At 44.7% G+C, this 21,892-nt stretch overlaps 1 protein-coding gene across 18 annotated transcripts in view; it reads right to left on the bottom strand.

Moving 5' to 3' along the window:
* LOC137376532 (CAP-Gly domain-containing linker protein 4-like) overlaps positions 1 to 21,892 on the bottom strand; it is a 373,251-nt gene that overhangs the window by 320,544 nt on the left and 30,815 nt on the right. Inside the window, exon 2 of one of the 18 annotated variants that reach the window (XM_068045256.1) lies at positions 19,825 to 19,942. The exons of 16 other annotated variants lie outside the window; for them this stretch is intronic. The gene's annotated coding sequence lies outside the window, so the exon portion shown is untranslated. Of the gene's footprint in view, positions 1 to 9,111; positions 9,202 to 19,824; positions 19,943 to 21,892 lie in introns of all 18 variants that reach the window. One more of the 18 variants, XM_068045255.1, reaches the window with a different exon arrangement.

Here is a 21,892-nt window from a genome sequence, read left to right as displayed (position 1 = left end):
TACCTGTTCTGGCCTACATGTGATTCCAGACCCACATCAATGTGGTTGACTCTTAAATTTCCTCTGAAATGGCCTAGCAGGCCACTCAGTTGTATCAAACCGCTTCAAAGTCTAAGAAAATGAATGAAACCGGACGGACCACCAGCATTGACCTAGGCACTGGAAACAACAACTGCACATCTAACTCTGTTGACCCTGCAAAGTTCTCCTTACTAACATCTGGGGGCTTGTGCCAAAATTGGGAGATCTGTCCCACAGACGAATCAAGCAACAGCCTGACATAGTCATACTCAGAGAATCATACCTTACAGACAATGTCCCAGATACCACCATCACCATCCTTGGGTACGTCCTGTCCCACCAGCAGGATAGACCCACCAGAGGTGGCGGCACAGTGGTAGGGAGGGAGTTGCCCTGGGAGTCCTCAACATTGACTCCGGACTCCATGAAGTCTCATGGCATCAGATCAAACATGAGCAAGGAAACCTCCTGCTGACTACCACCTAACGCCGCCCCTCGGCTGATGAATCAGTGCTTCTCCATTTTGAACACCAATTGGAAGTAGCACTGAGGGTTGCAAGCGCACAAAATGTACTCCGGATGAGGGACTTCAATGTCCATCACCAACAGTGGCTCAGTAGCACCACTACTGACCGAGCTGGCCGAGTCCCAAAGGACATAGCTGCTAGACTGGGTCTGTGGCAGGTGGTGAGGGAATCATCAAGAGGGAAAAACATACTTGACCTCGTCTTTACCAATCTACCTGTCGCAGAGGCATCTGTCGATGACCGTATTGGTAGAAGTAACCACTGCACAGTCCTCGTGGAGACGAAGTCCCGTCTTCACATTGAGGATACCCTCCATCATGTTTTGTGACACTACCACCATGCTAAAGGGGATAGATTTTGAACAGATCTAGCAACACAAAACTGGGCATCCATGAGGCACTGTGGGCCATCAGCAGAATTGTATTCAACCATAATCTGTAAACTCATGGCCCGGCATAACCCCCATTCTACCATTATCATCAAGCCAGGGGACCAACCCTGGTTCAATGAAGAGTGCAGGAGGCCATGCCAGGAGTAGCACCAGGCATACCTCAAAATGAGGTGTCAGCCTGGTGAAGCTACTACACAGGAATACTTGCATGCCAAACAGCGGAAGCAGCATCTGATAGACAGGGCTAAGCGATCCCACAACCAACGGATCAGATCTAAGCTCTGCAGTCCTGCCACATCCAGTCGTGAATGGTAGTGGACAATTAAATAACTGACAGGAGGAGGAGGCTTCACAAACATCCCCATCATCAATGACAGGGGAGCCCAGCACATCAGTGAAAAAGACAAGGCTGAAGCATTTCATCCATCTTCAGCCAGAAGTGCCAGGTGGATGATCCAACCTGGAATCCACCTGAGGTCCCCAGCATCAAAGATGCCAGTCCTCAGCCAATCCAATTCACTCCACGTAATATCAAGATGCGGCTGAAGGCACTGGATATTGCAAAGGGTATGGGCCCTGACAACATTCCGGCAATAGTACTGAAGACTTGTGCTCCAGGACTAGCTGTGCCTCTAGCCAAGCTGTTCCAGTATAGTTACAACACCGGTATCTACCCAGCAATGTGGAAAATTGCCCAGATGTGTCCTGTGCACAAAAAGCAGGACAAGTCCAATCCAGCCAACTACCGCCTTATCAGTCTACTCTTGACCATCAGCAAAGTGATGGAAGGGGTCATCGACAGTGCTATCAAGTGACACTTGCTCAGCAATAACCTGTTCACTGACACTCACTTTGGGCACCGCCAAGGCCACTCAGCCCCTGACCTCATTACAGCCTTGCTCCAAACATGGACAAACGAGCTGAACTCCAGAGGTGAGGTGAGAGTGACTGCCCTTGACATCAGGGCAGCAGTTGACCGAGCATGGCATCAAGAAGCTCTAGCATAACTGGAGGCAATGGGAATCAGGGGGAAAACTCTCCGCTGGTTGGAATCATACTTAGCGCAAGGAAGATGGTTGTGGTTGTTAGAGGTCAATCATCTGAATTCCAGGACATCACTGCAGGAGTTCCTCAGGGTAGTGTCCTAGGCCCAACCATCTTCAGCTACTTCATCAATGACCTTCCCTCCATCATAAGGTCAGAATTGGGGATGTTTGCTGATGATTGCACAATGTTCAGCACCATTCGTGAGTCCTCAGATAATGAAGCAGCCCCTGTCCAGATGCAGCAAGACCTGGACAACATCCAGGCTTGGACTGAGTGACAAGTAACATTCGCACCACACAAGTGCCAGGCAATGACCATCTCCAACAAGAGAGAGTCTAACCATCTCCCTCGACGTTCAATGGCATTATGATCGCTGCATCCCCCACTATCAACATCCTGGGGGTTACCATTAACCAGAAACTGAACTGGACTAGCCACATAAATGCTGTGGCTACAAGAGCAGGTCAGAGGCTGGGAATTCTGTGGCAAATAACTCACCTCCTGTCTCCACAATGCCTGTCCACCATCTACAAGGCACAAGTCAGGAGTGTGATGGAATAGTTCAGTTCAGTTCAGAGATACAGCACTGAAACAGGCCCTTCGGCCCACCGAGTCTGTGCCGAACATCAACCACCCATTTATACTAATCCTGCACTAATCCCATATTCCTACCACATCCCCACCTGTCCCTATATTTCCCTACCACCTACCTATACTAGGGGCAATTTATAATGGCCAATTTACCTACCAACCTGCAAGTCTTTTGGTTTGTGGGAGGAAACCGGAGCATCCGGCGAAAACCCACGCAGACACACAGGGAGAACTTGCAAACTCCACACAGGCAGTACCCAGAATTGAACCTGGGTCGCTGGAGCTGTGAGGCTGCAGTGCTAACCACTGCGCCACTGTGCCTCTCTCCACTTGCCTGGATGGGTGCAGCTCCAACAACACTCAAGAAGCTTGACATCATCCAGGACAAAGCAGCTCGCTTGTTTGGCACCCCATCCACCACCCTCAACATTCACTCCCTCGACCACCGACGTACGTTGGCAGCAGTGTGCAAGATGCACTGCAGCAACTCACCAAAGCTCCTTCGACAGCACCTTCCAAACCTCCGAACTCTACAACCTAGAAGGCCAAGGGCAGAGGATGCGTGGGAACACCACCACCTGCAAGTTCCCCTCCAAGCCACACTCCATCCTAACTTGGAACTATATTGCCGTTCCTTCACTGTCACTGGGTCAAAATCCTGGAACTCCCTTCCTAACAGCACTGTTGGTGTACCTACAGCCCAAGGACTGCAGCGGTTCAAGAAGGAAGCTCAACACCACCTTCTCAAGGGCAATTAGGCATGAGCAATAAATGCTGGCCTAGCCAGTGATGCCTACATCCCATGAACAAATAAATAAAAAAGACAAGTTTTAGAGAGCAGCTGAGCCACTCGGATTAGGAAGGTACTTGGTTTCATCCCACCTATCCTGAGTTGGCTGATCTGAGTCAAGGCAGCATTACAATTGACCTCAGCACCCAAACTTATGGAGAGAAAAAAAATCAGCCAGGCTTTCCATTCCTGATAGCTATCCTGTGATACTGGATGGAAATGCTTTTATATGAACAGAAAAGGCTAAACCAGGATTCCACACAATCAATTAAATAAAAGTTGAAACAGCAAATTAAATATTAGAAGTATACACTTTCAAAATATATACCTTATTTTTTTCCTTTCTTACCTCTCATTTTCTTAACACTATATGTTCCTCCCTGAAACATATACCATTACCCATCCATGAAGATGGAAAGATTAATAATTCCCAAGAATGCTGGCATTCTTGAATTAGTCATATTTTCTGCCGATGTTCATTGGAGGTGGAGAATTTACAAAGTCAGGATTGTAGATTGGGGAGGGGGGTGGTGTGGGTGAAGAAATTCCATCTTACAGTTCCATACTTATCTTTTCTCTTTCACTATGATACACAAATACACTAAAAATACTGTACAAATCACACTACAGCTTACATTTATTTAGTGACATTAACAGAGCAAAACATTCCAAGATGCTTTGCAAAAGATAAAGAAAAATAAATAGATAAGAAATAATGTAACAGTTGGTAACCCAAGTTGGTACTGGATAGAGTAGGATTTAGCTGCACTAGGGATTTGACAGCATTGGGTTGGGTCTGTAGGGAGTTGGCAGCATTGCATAACTCTATGGCATGGTATTGCTGTGGAGAGGGACTTTGGGCTTTATAGGCCTCTGGAAGCAGATCCAAGGTTTGACAGAAAATTTTGCCTCAGCTTCTCAAAATAACTAAGTCTGGGCTTAGACTTTTTGGTCCAGAAATGGCGCATCTTGCTGCAAGCGACATGGATTGGACTTTTTATCTCATCCTTCAAATCGCATTATTTTTGGGCCGCAAATAGCTGGAAGTGTGAATTGATACCAGAATAGTTATATCAATGTAGCACCTGGGTCCTCATTAACGTACCCAATGGGCTGTCTCCTTAATCAAGAAAACAAAAGGATAAAGAAACAGAGCAAACGACAGAGATGGGAATAGGGTGATTAGAGTCAAATTAGATACAAAAAGAAAAATAAAGAGAGGGAAAGAGTGTGGATAGAGGGAGAGAAAAAAGACAAAGAGAAAAGCAAGAAAACAATGTAAAAGAACAAGCAGAAGAGGGCATTGCAACCTCGTTCTGTATTGGCCCTTGAGAAGTTATGAATGAATAGCAGGGTAGGTATGTGTAATGTATAAACATTGAACCCCGAAGTATTGAACCAGCACGATCATGATCAGGAACAATGGAACCACTTTCATAGAAATATAGGACTAACTAGATGGAAAAAAGACCAAGATCAACCTAGATTGCCTTCTACCATCCTAGTAGTCACATGATACAGTTCTGACTAATCATAGAATCACAGAAACTTATAGAACATAAGGAGGCAATTCGGCCTGTGCTGGTTCTTTGAAAGAGCAGGTATGCTTCATCTCACATCCCCACTTTCTGTCTGTAACCCTGTAAGTTCCTCATCCGCAAGTACCTATCCTATCCAACTTCCCTTAAAACTTATGGAATGAGTTTCCATCACCTTTTCAGGTAAAACGTTCCAGATCCTGACAACTCCTTGATTGAAAAAATAATCTTCATCTCCCCTCTAGAATTTTTGCCAATTATTTTAAATCTATGGCCTCTGCTTATTAATCCACTCACCAGAGGTTACCTTCTCTGTTCTAAAGAAAACAGTCCTAACTTTTCCAACCTCTCCTCATAACTGCAGCATGACTGGTGGAAGGCTGTTGACTTTCAGTGGAGGAGACTGCAGATGGCCTTGGAGGACAAGGCAAGCAGCTCTGGGTCTGTAAGGCCCACTCATCTCAGTCTGGGCTGGCTGTTTGGCTGACAGGGGGAGAACAAATGCTGACTTCCTGAGAGTGGACAGCAGGTTCGTGCTCCATGGAGTCATTGCCATTTTCCCAGGGTTGCACCTGGGCAAGCTGACCTTGCATGGCAGAAGTCTGCACTTACATGGCAGCAATCTGACCTTACATGACTGAAGTTTGCGCTTCCACTGCAGCACTCAGACTTTTGGTGAAAGTTGCTTGTATTGCATTGGAGGCTGAGACAGCAGCCATCAGACACTGCATAATTGTTAGGTCCACAAGTGTGCGGATAAAGTTGGCCATCGCTTCCATGCTGGAAAGGATGAGCTCCAAGCTCTGCAAAGAACCCTGTGCCAATTTGATGCTGGACTCCTCCTTGCTCCTTGACATTGGCCACAGGTTTTCTAGCAGGCTTCCCAATGCACCAAGCATTCTTCTGTAGCCTGCCCCATTGAAGTGCTGAGTCCTCTGCAGCAGAACTTGTGTGCAACCCTGTCCTCCAGCAAACTGGCACCTGCATTATCCTTGCCCTCTCCCCTGGCTGCAGGCCACTTGTTCCGGTGTCTCACCATGTGCAGATTCTGCCTATGTGCTATCCTCTAAATTACACGTAGTGTCAGTATCTGAGCTGATGGCTGCGAATGTGAAATTTAATGGCATTGCATCTTTATCATCACTATCTTCTTGCTGTTCCTCCACTGCCTGGTCAGGCTGTACTTTGTGGTTACCTGAAAGGAGAAAGGCACAAAGGCACACCTCTTATGCTGTGGGGAGATGGGGGTGGGGAAGTAAGAAGTGCATGTTTACAACACCTGCAATTTGTAAATCAAAAGAAAATGTGGCATGAGGGAACATAGGTGCAGGAGTAGGCCATTCAGCCGTCGAGCCTGATCCACCATTCAAGTAGAACATGGCTGATCATTTACCTCAACGCCACTTTCCCGCCCTATCCCCATATCCCTTGATGTTATTAGTATCCAGATATCTTACGATTTCTGTCTTGAACATGCTCAACAATTGAGCTTTCACAGTCCTCTGGCGTAGAGAATTCCAGAGATTCACCACCCTCTGAGTGAAGAAATTCCTCCACATCTCTATCTTAAATGGCCTACCTCTTATTCTGAGGCTATGTCCCCTGGTTCTAGACTCACCAGCCAAGGGCAACATCCTATCTACAACCACCCTGTCACACCCTGTAAGAATTTTGTAAGTTTCAATGAGATCACCTCTCATTCTTCTGAACTCTAGAGAATACAGGCTCAGTTTCCTCAATCTCTCCTCATAAAGACAATTCCGCCATCCCAGGAATTAGTCTGGTGAACCTCCATTGCTCTTCCTCCAAAACTGTTCATGATACTCCAAGTGCCGTCTCACCAAGGCTCTATACAATTGCAGCAAGACATTTTTACTCCTGTACTCAAATTCCCTTGCAATGATGACCAACATACCATTTGCCTTTCTAATTGCTTGCTACATCTGCATGTGATTCATGAACAAGGACACCCAGGTCTCTTTGGGCATCAACACTTCCCAACCTCTCACCATTTAAGAAACACTCTGCCTTTCTGTTTGTTCTACCAAAGTGGATCACTTCACATTTATTCACATAATATTTCATCTGCCGTGTTCTTTCCCATTCACTTAGCCGGTTCAAGTCCCCTTGAAGCCTCCTTCCATCCTCCTCACAACTTACATTCCCACCTAGTTTTGTGTCATCAGCAAATTTGGAAAAATTACAGTTGGTCCCCACATCCAAATCATTTATATAGATTGTGAACAGCTGTGGCCCCAGCACTGATCCTTGTGGTACCCCACAAGTAACAGCCTGCCTTCTGAGAATGACCCATTTCTTCTAACTCTGTGTTCTGTCTGTTAACCAATTCTCAATCCATACCAGTACCATACCCCCAAACCTATGTGCTCTAATTTTGTTTACTAACCTCCTGTGTGGGACCTTATCAAATGCCTTCGTAAAATCCAAATACACCACATCCATTGGTTCTCCTTTATCTATGCTACATATGATTTTCCTTTCATAAATCCATGTTGACTCTGACCAATCATATCATTATTTTCTAAGTGTCTAGTTGGCAGATCCTTTATAAAAGATTCTAACATTTTCCGTACTATTGACGCCAAACTAACAGGCCTGTAGTTCCCCATTTTCTCTCTGCCTCCTTTCTTAAATAGTGGGGTTACATTTGCAACTTTCCAGTTTGCAGGAACCTTTCCAGAATCTATAGAATTTTGAAAGCATCCACTATCTCTATAGCCACCTCCTTAAACACTCTGGGATGTAGTTCATCTGGTCCAGGGGATTTATCAACATTCAATCCAGTTAATTTTTTAAGTTATATTAATACTAATTTCTTTCAGTTCTTCATTTTCACAAGTTCCTTGGTTCCCTAGTATTTCTGGGTGATTTTCTGTACCTTCGTCTGTGAAGTAATTGTTTAGTTTCTCTGCTATTTCCCTATTCTCCATTATAAATTCTCCTGTCTCCTCCTGTAATGGGCCCACATATGTCCTTGCTAAATATTTTCCTTTTCACATACCTAAAGAAGCTTTTACAATCCGCCTTTATGTTTCTTGCTAGCTTGCATTCATATTCTCTTTTCCCTTTCTTTATCAGTTTCTTGGTCATCCTTTTCTGGATTCTAAATTGTTCCCAATCCTCGGGCTTACCACTTTTTCTGGCAACCTTATAAGCCACTTCATACAAATTAGGAGCAGCAGTAGGCCACTCGGGCCCTCGAGCCTGCTACGCCAGTCAACAAGATCATGGCTGATCTGATTGTAACCTCAACTCCACATTCCCGCCTACCCCCGATAACCTTTCACCCTCTTGCTGATCAAGAATCTATCTACCTCTGCCTTAAAAATATTCAAAGACTCTGCTTCCACTGCTTTTTGAGGAAGAGAGATCCAAAGACTCATGAACCCATGAGAGAAAAAATTTCTCCTCATCTCTGTTTCAAATGGGTGACCCCTTATTTTTAAAGTGACCCCTAGTTCAAGATTCTCCCACAAGAGAATCCTTTCCACATCCACCCTGTCAAGACTTTTCAGGATCTTATATGTTTCAATCAAGTCGCCTCATACTCTTCTAAACTCTAGCAGATTCAAGTCTAGCCTGTCCAACCTTCACTCATAAGGCAACCCGCCCATTCCAGGTATTAGTCTAGTAAACCTTCTCTGAACTGCTTCCAATGCAGTTACATCCTTCCTTAAATAAGGAGACCAATACTGTACACAGTACTCCAGATGTGATCTCACCAATGCCCTGTATAACTGTAGCATAACCTCCCTACTTTGTATTCAATTCCTCTTGCAATAAACGATAACATTCTATTAGCTTTCCTTATTACTTGCTGAACCTGCATACTAACCTTTTGCGATTCATGCACTAGGACACCCAGGTGCCTCTGCAGCTCAGAGCTCTGCAATCTCTCACCATTTAGAGAATATGCTTATTTTTTATTCTTCCTGCCAACATGGACAATTTCACATTTTCCCACATTATGGGCTGGATTTTGTTCGGCGTCGGGATCCGTGGCGGGGGGGGAGGGGGCCTGAAGAAGGCTCCGGAGGAGGCCTTCCATGGACCTCAACGCCAGGAGGGCCCGGCCCGATCCTCCTGGCAGTGGCGAGGCTCCGTGGCCAACCCCCTGCCACTGGACGACAGGACCACAATTTAAATATGCAAATGAATAAGAGTAATCAATTAACATAGACTTACCAGCAATTTTGAGGGTCCGCCGTGACCTTTGGTGCAGCGGCCGGCACTCCTGTGCCTTCAGATCCCCATCCGGGGAAACGTGGCGCCACACTGATGGGGAGGGGAGAGGAGGTTAAGTTTGTCAATGCAGGAGTGGGGGGAGACAGGTTCAAATAAACGTAATGGGTGTAGGAGATGGTGGGAAGGGTTGAATCTTTGAGCTGTTTGGGGAGGGAAAGTCAGATGTGAAAGATAAGTGTTTTTGCGGGCAGTGGGGGGGGGGGGTGGAGGGTGGGGGGAGGGCAAATAGATAATGTAATGTTATTGGAGGGGTTGGGAAAGGGGCGTTGTGAATTTATTTATTTAATTTTCGGGGGTTTCCTCTTTAAAAATTTAAATGTGCCAGCAGAGCATAGCTGCTCTTTAAAAATGGCACCAGCGCCTGTGCACAGGCAGCTGACGCCATTGCCGGGGCAGACAGTCCGCCCCTTCCACATGACAGTGGGGGTGGGCTGCCACTTCTTGAGCTCGCTGCCAGGATCGACAGTGGGCTCTTAAAATCCAGCCTTATACTCCATTTGCCAGATCTTTGCCCACTCACTTAACCTACCTATATCCTTTTGTAGCCTCCTGTTGACCTCTTCACAACTTACTTTCTGATCAATCTTTGCGTCATCAGCAAATTTAGCAAACATACCTTCAGTCCCTTCATCCAAGTTATTTATATAAATTGTAAAAGGTTGAGGCCCCAGCACTGATCCTTGTGGCACACCACTCATTACATCTTGCCAACCAGAAAATGATCCATTTATGCCTACTCTCTGTTTCCTGTTAGCTAGCCAATCTTCTATCCATGCCACTATGTTACCCCCTACACCATGAGCTTTTATTTTCTGTAATAACCTTTGATGAGGCACCTTATCAAATGCCTTCTGGAAATCTAAGCACAGGACATCCACCAGTTCCCCTTTATCCACAGCACATGTTATTTCTTCAAAGAACTCCAATAAATTGGTTAAACATGATTTCCCTTTCACAAAACCATGTTGACTCTGCCTGATTACCTTGAATTTTTCTAAGTGTCCTGATATAACGTCTTTAATAATAGTTTCTAACATTTTCCCTAAGACAGATGTTAAGCTAACTGGCACGTAGTTTCCTGCTTTCTGTGTCTCTCTCTTTTTGAATAAAGGAGTTACATTCGCTATTTTCCAATCCAATGGAACTGTCCCCAAATCTGGGGAATTTTGGAAAATTAAAATCAACGCATCAACTATCGCACTAGCCACTTCTTTTAAGACCCTAGGATGAAGTCCATTTGACCTAATGCAGTCTTTAACTTCTTTTGTTAGCCACGGTTGATTTCATCTTTCCTGTTGCGTTTTTGTGTCTTAGAGGAATGTATATTTGTTGTAGACCATGTAATACTTCTTTAAATACTAGCCATTGCCTGTCTACCGTCAAATCCTTTAGTGTATTTTCCCAATCCACCATAGCCAACTTGCCCCTCATACCTTCATCGTTTCCTTTGTTCAGATTTCAGACCCTAGTTTCAGAGTGAATTATATTACTTTCAAACTTAATATAAAATTCTATCATATTATGGTCACTATTTCCCATAGGCTCCTTTACAGCAAGGTTATTAATTAGCCCTTTCTCTTTACATAATACTAAATCTAAAATAGCCCAATCCCTAGTTGGTTCTTCAACGTACTGTTCCAGAAACCCATCTTGTACACACTCCAGAAATTCATCCTCCACAGCATTAGTGCTGATTAGGTTTACCCAGTCTATATGTAAATTGAATTCGCCCATTATTACTGTATTACCCATATTACATGCACCTCTATTTTCCTGATTTATACCATGCCCAACATTATCACAACTGTTTGGTGGCCTATAAACAACTCCCACCAATATTTGCTGCCCCTTGCTGTTTCTTAGCCCCACCCAAGCTGATTCTACATCTTGATCCTTCAATCTAAGATCCTCTTTCACTAATGTACTGATCTCGTCCCTTATTAAGAATGCTACACAGTCTCCTTTTCCTGTTTGCCTATCTTCCTAAATGACAAATATTGTTGAATATTCAGTTCCCAGTCTTGGTCACCCTGTAACCACGTCTCTGTAATGGCAATTAACTCATACCCATTTACTACTATATGTGCTTTTAAATCATCTACCTTGTTGCGAATGCTGTGTGCATTCAGATGGTGGTAGAGGCGGGGTCATTGAATATTTTTAGGGCGGAGGTAGATAGATTCTTGTTAGGCAAGGGAATCAAGGGTTATCGGGGCTAGATGGGAGTGTAGAATTCGAACACAGATCAGCCATGATCTTATTGAATGGCGGAGCAGGCTCGAGGGGCCAAATGGCCTACTTCTGCTCCTAATTTGTATGTTCATATGTTCGTTAAATGCACTTAATTTTTTCTTTTTAATGTTATTCCGCATTCTGATCCTATTTGATGCTTGCCTCTGCTTCGTCTCTTCTAATTTTGCTTACTACTTTTCTACTCCCTGTTACCAGTTTTGCTTCCCTCCAATTTGAGCTCCCTCTCAGGATCCTATCCCCCTGCCAATCTAGTTTAAACCCATCCTAACAGCACTAGCCCTGAGGGATGTTAGTCCCAGTCCTGCTAAGGTGCAACTGTCCATCTTGTACGGGTCCCACCTGATCCAGAACTGATCCCAATGTCTCAGAAATCTGATGCCCTCCTTCCTACACCAATTCTCTAGCCACATATTCCATCACTCAATCTTTCTATTCCTATGCTCACTAGCACATGGTACTAGGAGTAATCTTGAGATTACTGCTTTTGAGGTCCTGCTTTTTAATCTCCTTCCTAGCTCCTAAAATCTGCTTTCAGAACCTCATCCCTCTTCCTACCTATGTCACTGGTACTAATGTGGACCCTGATCTCTGACTGTTGACCCTCCCCCAGATGAATGTCCTGCAGCAGCTCTGTGACATCCTTGACTCTAGCACCAGGGAGGCAACATATCATCCTGGAGTCACGTCAACGACCACAGAAACGCCTGTCTGTTCCCCTAACTAATGAATTCCCTATCACTATTGCTCTTCCACTCTTCTTGTTCCCCTCCACTGCAACTGAGCCACCAATGGTGCCACTGATGTGGCTCTGGCTGCACTCCTCTGAGGAACCATTGCCCTCACCAGTATCCAAAATGGAAAACCGGTTAGCGAGCGAGATTGTCTCAGGGGAGTCCTGCACTATCTGCCTGGCTCTCTTAGACTGCCTGGCAGTCACCCATTCCCTCTCTGCCTGCATGCTCCTAACCTGCAGTGTGACCACCTCCCTAAATGTGCTAACCACGTAGTTCTCTGCCTCGCGAAGCACCATAGTGACTCCAGCCGCTGCTCAAGTTCCGAAACCCAGAGCTGAAACTTCTGCAGCTGATGACACTTCCCGCAGATGTGTCTGTCTAGGACACATGGTGCGTCCAAGACTTCCCACATGCCACAGGATGCAGATTCCACTTGGTCGAGCTGCCCTACCATTCCTTAATTTTACAAACTATTTATTATAAGTATAATACTTACCAGTTACTCACCAATCAGCTTCTTCCCTTGTACCTTCAGCAACAGAAACTAGATTAAACTAGCTACCTAACTAATTACAGCTGCTCTGCAGTAGAGAGCTTGTTTATCCCTGCCTAAGGCTAGAAGGAACTTAAACTTTACTTAAACAGTAAATTTCAGTTAAATGCTAAATGCAGACAAGACTAGATTTTTAGAAAGAAATTGACGCTTAAGATTCCCTCACTCACCAAACTCCCAAAGCAGCAATACACACCAGCCAATCAACTCACCCCTTTCCTGTGATGTCATGTTTTTTTTTCTTCTTTACAAACTCCGACATATAGGGGTAGAAACATAGAAACATAGAAAATAGGAGCAGGAGTAGGCCATTTGGCCCTTCAAGCCTGCTCCGCCATTCATTATGATCATCGCTGATCATCCAACTCAGTAGCCTGTTCTGGGTAGTTGTCTTCACGTAGATCCGCCGCTGCCGCTACTCCTGATTCCCTCCAGGTAAGTGGAAGACCCCAAGCTTGGGGGTTTCTTTATCCATTCCCAGAGTTGTCTCCACACAGGTCCGCCGCTCCCTACTCTCACCAGGTAAGGAGGAGGAGCAGGTGGGTTGTTAGGAGGAGGATTAGGTACAATCATCTTCTATGGTTTCAGCCCCTCCGTTGGTCAGAGCCTCAGCAATGGGCATCCCAATAATGCCCAGTACCATCTCCTCCATGTAGGTTTGGACCAGCAGGAACACCTGTCCCTCTCTGATTAGTCCTGCTACCTCAGATTGTGTGTCCCTAGTCCTGCAAGAGAGAGAGAAGTGTGTCATTGTGAGTGTTTTGTAATCTGACTGGGTGATGTGGCTGTCACGGTTGAATAGCTGGCTGTGTATGCAAGCTGTGAGAAATAGGTGTGAGGCTTGCAGAAGTGCTAAGTGTATGAGGGTGCAGTGGGCATATGAACATCAGGTAGGAATCCTGATAGAGATTGTTGGTCAGCAAATGATGTGGGTGTAGTGAATTGAACAGTGCCTAAGACTAGTGATGCAGTTGGTAAAATATGGCATTTGAAAATGCATTCACTAATTTTGACCACATGTCAGGTCATTGAACGTCTTGCAGCACTGCATCCAGGTCCTCAGCACTTGACTCTTGGCACTGACCTCCACAGCCACCTGCTTCCACTGCATTCTAGGCGTGAGTCTGGAGCGTTTTCAGGCCCCCTGCAGATTCAAGGCATCTCTCCCACTTTTCACCTCCTCCACCAAGGCCTCCAGTACACCGTCTGAAAACCTTGGAGACCACGCTCATGGTGTGCCATTATTCAATGTTTTACAGGGCAGATTCACTTCCTTCACAACGCCAGTTCCTGCTCCAGCTACAATGCCCCTCCCTTTAAGAGATGCAGACTAGCTTTAAGAAGTGCAGGCTAGATTTAACTGATACTGGCCCCCCACAATATTGGCCCCCTGCTCAGGTGTCCAGCCAATCAACAGTGCGGTTAGCGCTGGCTGGACGCTGAAATCATTTAAAACAGCAGGCAACACAAAGTTAGCATGCTGTCTTCGTTGCAGTCAAACGGTACAGATTAATCATGCTACACGATTCCAGAGTCCATTTTCAGGACCTATCAAAGTTAACCCCCTCTTCTGTCTGCTCACATTTTCTGTCTACAAAATCCTACTTTCTGTTGTTGCTCCTTTAATCACACTTCTCCACTACCTTTTTTCTCGATTATAATGTACAGTATCCACATTTATAATGGAAAATGCTGAAGTAAAATAATCACCCTATAGCTGCACAATCTGTCCACTGGGTGATGCTATATTATTTTATCTCTATAAATTGCTCAAAATGATTCCTAAAATTCTGTAACTGCCATTTTTTCCAATAACTGAACATTTACATGGCCAAAATAAGGGATTAAATAAAATTTAAATGGTATTCCACAATAGCATGATGCAACTTATCAACAAAATCATCTTTTAGTGAATTTTCAAATAGCCTGGGTATGGACTTGATATTTTTGAATAGGCAGTACACTTCGAAACATAGAAAATAGGAGCAGCAGTAGGCCATTCAGCCCTTCAAGCCTGCTCCACCATTCGTTATGATCATGGCTGATCATGCAACTCAGTAGCCTGTTCCCGCTTTTACCCTTTGATCCCTTTAGACCCAAGAGCTATATCGAACTCCTTCTTGAAAACATACAATGTTTTGGCTTCAACTGCATTCTGTGGGTAGCGAATTCCACAGGCTCACTACTCTCTGGGTGAAGTAATTTCTCCTCATCTCAGTCCTGAAAGGTTTACTCCGTATCAAGAACAAAGAACAGTACAGCACAAGAACAGGCCATTCGGCCCTCCAAGCCTGCGCCGATCTTGATGCCTGCCGAAACTAACACCTTCTGAACTTCCAGGGCCCTTATCCCACTATTCCCTTCCTATTCATATATTTGTCAAGATGTATCCTAAGAGTATGACCCCTGGTTCAGGACTCCCCCACCATCAGGAACATCCTTCCTGCACCTACCCTGTCAAGTCCTGTCAGAAATTTATAGGTTTCTATGAGATCCCCCCTCACTCTTCTGAACTCCAGCTAATCTAATCCTAACCGACTCAATCTCTCCTCATGTGTCAGTCCCACCATCCCAGGAATCAGTCTGGTGAACCTTCACTGCACTCCCTCTATAGCAAAACCATCCTTCTTCAGATAAGGAGACCAAAACTGCACACAATATTCCAGGTGTAGCCTCACCAAGGCCCTGTATAATTGCAGCAAGACATCCCTGCTCCTCTCGCTATGAAGGCCAACATACCATTTGCCTTTTTTATCGCCTGCTGCACCTCCATGCTTACCTTCAGCAACTGGTGTACGAGAACACCCAGGTCTCGCTGCATATTCCCCTCTCTGTTTATAACCATTCAGATAATAATCTGCCTTCCTGTTTTTGCTACCAAAGTGGATAACCTCACATTTATCCACATTATACTGCATCTGCCATGCATTAGCCCACTCACTCAACTTGTCCAAATCACCCTGAAGCCTCTCTGCATCCTCCTCACAACTCACCCTCCCACCCAGTTTTGTGTCATCTACAAATTTGGAGATATTACATTCAGTTCTCTCATCTAAATCATTAATATATATTGTGAATAGCTAGGGTCCTAGCACCGATCCCTGCAGTACCCCACTAGTCACTGCCTGCCATTCAGAAAAAGACCCATTTATCCCTAATCTTTGTTTCCTGTCTGCCAACCAATTTTCTATCCATCGCAATACACTATCCCCAATCCCATGCGCTTTTATTTTACATGCTAATCTCTTATGTGGGATTTTGTCGAAAGCCTTCTGTAAGTCCAAATAAACCACATCCACTGGCTGTCCCTCATCAACTCTACTAGTTACATCCTCGAAGAATTCTAGTAGATTTGTCAAGCATGATTTCCCTTTCGTAAATCCATGCTGACTCTGTCCGATTCTACCACTGTTCTCTTAAGTGCTCTGCTATAAGATCTTTCATAATGGACTCTAGAATTTTCCCCACCACCGACGTCAGGCTGACTGGTTTATAATTCCCTGCTTTCTCTCTACCTCACCTTTTAAATAGTGGGGTTACATTAGCTACCCTGCAATCTGTAGGAACTGTTCCAGAGTCTATAGAATCTTGGAAGATGACCACCAAGGCATCCACTATTTCTAGGGCCACTTCCTTAAGTACTCTGGGATGCATACAGTCAGGCCCTGGGGATTTATCGGCCTTCAATCCCATCAATTTCCCCAACACCATTTCTCTACTAATACTGATTTCTTTCAGTTCCTCATTTTCACTAAGCCCTGTGTTCCCCAACATTTCTGGTATGATATTTCGGTCCTCCTTTGTGAAGATAGAACCAAAGTATGCATTTAGTTGGTCAGCCATTTCTTTATTCCCCATAGTAAATTCCCCTGTTTCTGACTGTAAGGGACCTACATTTGTCTTCACGAATCTTTTTCTCTTCACATACCTATAGAAACCTTTACAGTCAGTTTTTATGTTCCCCGCAAGCTTGCTCTCGTACTCTATTTTCCCCTTCTTAATCAATCCCTTGGTCCTCCTTTGCTGAACTCTAAACTGCTCCCAATCCTCAGGTTTGTTGTTTTTTCCGGCAAATTTATATGCCTCTTCCTTGGATCTAATGCTATCTCTAATTTCCCTTGTAAGCCATGGTTTGGCTACCTTTCCCGTTTTACTTTTGCACCCAGACAGGGATAAACAATTATTGCAGTTCATCCATGTGCTCTTTAAATGTTTGCCGTTGCCTATCCACCATCATCCCTTTAAGTAACGTTTCCCAATCCGCCATGGCCAACTCACGCCTCATACCTTCATAGTTTCACTTACTAAGATTCAGGACCCTTCTCTCAGAATCAACTACATCACTCTCCATCTTAATGAAGAATTCTATCATATTATGGTTGCTCATCCCCAAGGGGTCTCGCACAACTAGATTGTCAATTATTCCTCTCTCATTACACAATACCCAGTCTAGGCTGGCCTGTTCTCTATTTGGTTCCTCAACGTATTGGTGCAGAAAACCATCCCTTATACACTCCAAGAATTCTGCCTCTTTGTTATTGTGACTAATTTGATTTGCCCAATCTATATGGAGATTAATGTCACCCATAATTATAGATGTTCCTTTATCGCATGCATCTCTAATTTCCTGTTTCATGCCATTCCCAACATCACCACCACAATTTGGGGGTCTATATACAACCCCCACTAACATTTTTTGCCCCTGAGTGTTTCTCAGCTCCACCCATACAGATTCCACATCGTCAGAGCTAATATCTTTCCTCACTTTTGCATTAATTTCTTCTTTAACCAGCAATGCAACTCCACCGCCTTTTGCTTTTTGTCTGTCCTTCCTAAATACTGAATATCCCTGGATGTTCATTTCCCATCCCTGGTCACCTTGCAGCCATGTCTCCGTAATCCCAACTGTATCATACCCGTTTACATCTATTTGCGCGATTAAATCAACCACTTTATTGCGAATGCTCCACGCGTTAAGGCACAAAGCCTTAAGGCTCGTCTTTTTAACATTACTTGTCCCCTTCCCACTATTTTTCACTGTGGCCCTATTTGATTCTGGCCCTTGATTTCTCTGCCTCTCACTTTTCTATTCCCCTTACTGTCTTTTGTTCTTGTCTTTGATCCCCCCCTCCTCTGACTCCTTGCAAAGGTTCCCATCCCCCTGCTACTTTAGTTTAAACCCTCCCTAACCACTCTAGCTAATACTCCCCCTAGGACATCAGTCCCGGTTGTTGGCCAGGGGCTATAAGAAACACAGAATCAATTACAAACTGCTGGGATTGTTTGACCTGTAGTAACCTGGAGCTCGGACACTGGCCTGTGCTGGTAAAAACCAGTTTGAACTAATTACTTTATGGGACAAGACAAAGAACAGGACACAGGAAAAGGGCCTTATTTGGACACGGTGTGATACCGGGGTCTTTGGGCCTGTGCCAATTAAGAGATGCTGTGAACGAGGTGAGCAAGCTTAAGCCAACCGGAAAGAAACAGCTCAGATTTGGAGAGATAAGCAACAGGATAAGAATAGAGCTTTTTGGGCATAGGGCCAGCGAAAACTCCGGAGATCAACAATCGTGGAAGCGGAAGACCCTGCGTGAGCTACGACGTAGAAGAGAGAGAGAGAACGGAACACCTGGCCAGCGTTAACTCTCCCTTTTTCGGGTAATATCCTTTGTATTCTGTGACTAGGTCAGGGAAAGGTCAGAGGAACCTACTGGGTGTGCTTATGAATTCTAGCTAGTTTTGTTATTAACTGTATAACTCAGTGGGAGTTGTATGTTTTTGTCTAACTAAGTGTATAAGCCTTATTCTTACATTATACAACAAGGTGAATAAAGTAAATTGATAGTTAAAGAAAGGACTAAGTTTCTCCTCTTTGTACTAAGCCAGTAACTGTAGCTGTGGATTAAGCTGGAGGGTGGCTTTCCTGAAACCTGATATCCCAAACACTCAGCCTGAGCCTGAATTAAGAGAACTTCAGTCCCACGTGACGGCCAGGATCAACTGGGTATAAGGAATAAAGGGGACAAGGGGGAGTTGACTCCGCTCCACGGTTTATACGGTCCTGCCCAGGTGTAACCTGTCCAGTTTGTACTGGTCCCACCTCCCCCAGAACTGGTCCCAATGCCCCAGGCATCTAAAACCCTCCCCCTCACACCATCTCTTCAGCCACGTATTCATCCGATATATCCTGCTATTTCTACTCTGACTAGCACGTGGCACTGGTAGTAATCCTGAGATCACTACCTTTGAGGTCCTACTTTTCAACTTACTTCCTAGCTCCCTATATTCTGCTTTTAGGACTCATCCTTTTTTTTTACCTATGCCGTTTGTACGAATGTGTACCACGACCACTGGCTGTTCACCCTCCCCCTTCAGAATGTCCTGTAACCGCTCTGAGACATCCTTGACCCTCGCACCAGGGAGGCAACATACCATCCTGCAGTCTCTTTTGCGGCCACAGAAACGCCTATCTATTCCCCTTACAATTGAATCCCCTATAACTATTGCATTCCCACACTTTTTACTCCTCCCCTGTGCAGCAGAGCCAACAGTGGTGCAACGAATTGGGCTGTTGCTGCTTTCCTCTGAGAGGCCATTCCCCCCAACAGTATCAAAGCAGTATACCTGCAGGGGAATAGCCACAGGAGATTTCTGAACTGCCTGCCTAGTCCTCTTGCTCTGCCTGGTGGTCACCCATTCCCCTCCTGCCTGTGGGGTCTGAGCCTATGGTGTGACCGCCTCTCTATACATGCTATCCACGATACTCTCCACCTCATAGATGCTCCACAGTGTCCCAGCTGCCACTCCAGCTCCGAAACCCAGGCTTCCAGGAGCTGCAGCTGGATACATTTCCTGCACACATCCTGGTCCCGGGCACTGGAAATGTTCCCGGCTTCCGACATGGAGCAAGAGGAGCACACCACGGCTTTGAGCTCTCCTGCCATGACTTCACCCTTTAAATTAAATTAAACCTTCTGTAAGATCTTAATGTCCAATAATATCAGTTACTCTAGGGCCCTTCTTCCCTGGTCCTCGTTACTACAGAACTCCCTCAAAAAAACACGACTTACTATATTTGAAATAAACTTAAAAATTTTAAACTTTTCTTACCTGAGCTATTCCCTAACAGGATAATTTCTCAGGTTATCATTTGTTGGTTAGGGTCCATTCAGTAATTTGGCAGTTGTAGAAACACATAACTGGAAGGCTTCAAACATGGACTAAAAATCTGAATAAATATATATTTTTTTATATTAACAATTACACACATGCATACACACACCAACAACAAAGTAGACTTAACAGAAAGAAACACTAAAAGGGCAACTTATATTAATTATCAACAGATATATTTCTACAAAAATCTGCACCACATAAATAGTACCTTAAAGAAATAAAGAAAATAATTGTGACCTCTCGGTCTAACTATCTTTATTCACTTGAGCAAACAAAATATTTTCACCCATCCAACACCACATTTTTCTTAATTGGTACTGGAGGTTCAAAGTTCTTTTAAAAAAATTGTTGGAATATGAAATTGATTTAAGGTTTCGATTCAGAATGTATTTTTGTCAAGATTTAATACAGTTACTTATCATTTGTTTTAAATTGGAGATAGCGGCCTCAACCTCACAAATAAAGAAGCAATACTTACCAGTTTGCATCATTTTGAAAGAATTTTTAAACATGCAGATTTGGAGCAGTTGTATCACTTGTTGTTCACACTGGTATAGGAAAGCAGTCAGGTAAATTAATGTTTGTAAACTCAATGTGAAAACTGCAAGAGACTACTGATTGAAATTAGACTCAACCAGCACAACAACTATCACTGTGTTACTGTAGAGTATTCATGAGTTGATGATAGTCTTTAAATAGCCTGGCTACTATTTCAGGTGCTGAAAATCCTTCCAAGTATTTATTGACTCAATGCATTTGCAAATCATATGAACGCTGAGCACTGCTCAGATTACTATGATGTCCAATTAACTGTCACTGGCCAGTGCTGTATAACATTGTTCAATCTAAGTTTGATGATGGGTCCAACGCATAGCCACTTTACAGTTCAAGCTTCAAACATATCTTGTACTCACTGTGAAGTTTAAATAAGGCAAATAAGTGACTGAAATCTTGCCTGGCAGAAATCTAAAGTGTAAAAAATCCAACAGTTGAAGATGATTGAATCATAGATGCTCAGTTCAAGAATTAACTGAATGTATATTTCACATGTGAAATATTAATATTGCAAATATCTGCAACAAAGCTTCAATTACAGCCCAAATTATGAACCCTTTCCCAGCTTAATAACCAGAAACTCAGGTACATTTTTGCCAATAAAAACAAATTCCTTCGATTGAACAATGCCAGTTTAGATTTTGATTATTAATGCAGCTGCTTAAATATTCAGTGGGCTGGATTTTATGAGCCCCCCTGAGACAGGGCTGGAGGTGGGGAGGCCATAGAATCGCGACAGGTGGCAAGGGGCGGAGGGCCCGTCACCAAGCAATTTTCCCAGGGGCAGGATAGGCCAATGACGGCTTTCCTGCCCAGAGGCCAATTGAGGCCCTTACGTGGCCTATTAACGGCCACTTGAGGGCCTCTTCCTGCTGCCGCTGGAATCTAACTAGTGGTGGGGAATGCCTCTGCCACACAAGGAGGGTGCCTTGTCAAGCGAGTCAACCGCCATGAGCAATCTATGGCCCATGGAGGACCCCAACCGGCAAAACCTACAACTTCATGGACCTCCCTCCCCCGGACTTCATGCCCACCCCCCTCTCCGGGGCCTTCCGGGCTGGCCCCGTGACCCCACTTCACTTATCTGAGGTCTGAGGGTTCCAGCACTGGGCCTGAATCTGAGGCCTCTGCAGTACTGGCAGTGGCCACCACTCTGGTGGCGCTGCCAATACTGCTGAGCTGCCAGCCCTGGTGTTGGCCAGCTGTTCTTGGAGGCGGAATCCCTGTCTTTAAAGGGACGGAGTTCCCGGTGCTGGAAACCTTGCCTCCAGAACAACGGAGGATCATGCCTGGGAGGCATGAAAAGACACCGGCCTATCTCCTCCACAAATCCAGCCCACTTAAATTACAAATGACAGCACTGTTACATCTATGTAATAAAAGTAATATCTTTATGATTTGCAACTGCAGCAGCTGTATTCTGTATTAACAGAGCTCAGTTGTCAGG

This window comes from Heterodontus francisci, chromosome 13 (genome assembly GCF_036365525.1).
Source record: "Heterodontus francisci isolate sHetFra1 chromosome 13, sHetFra1.hap1, whole genome shotgun sequence".
Lineage (NCBI taxonomy): Eukaryota > Metazoa > Chordata > Chondrichthyes > Heterodontiformes > Heterodontidae > Heterodontus > Heterodontus francisci.
This window is presented reverse-complemented; position numbering and strand designations above follow the sequence as displayed.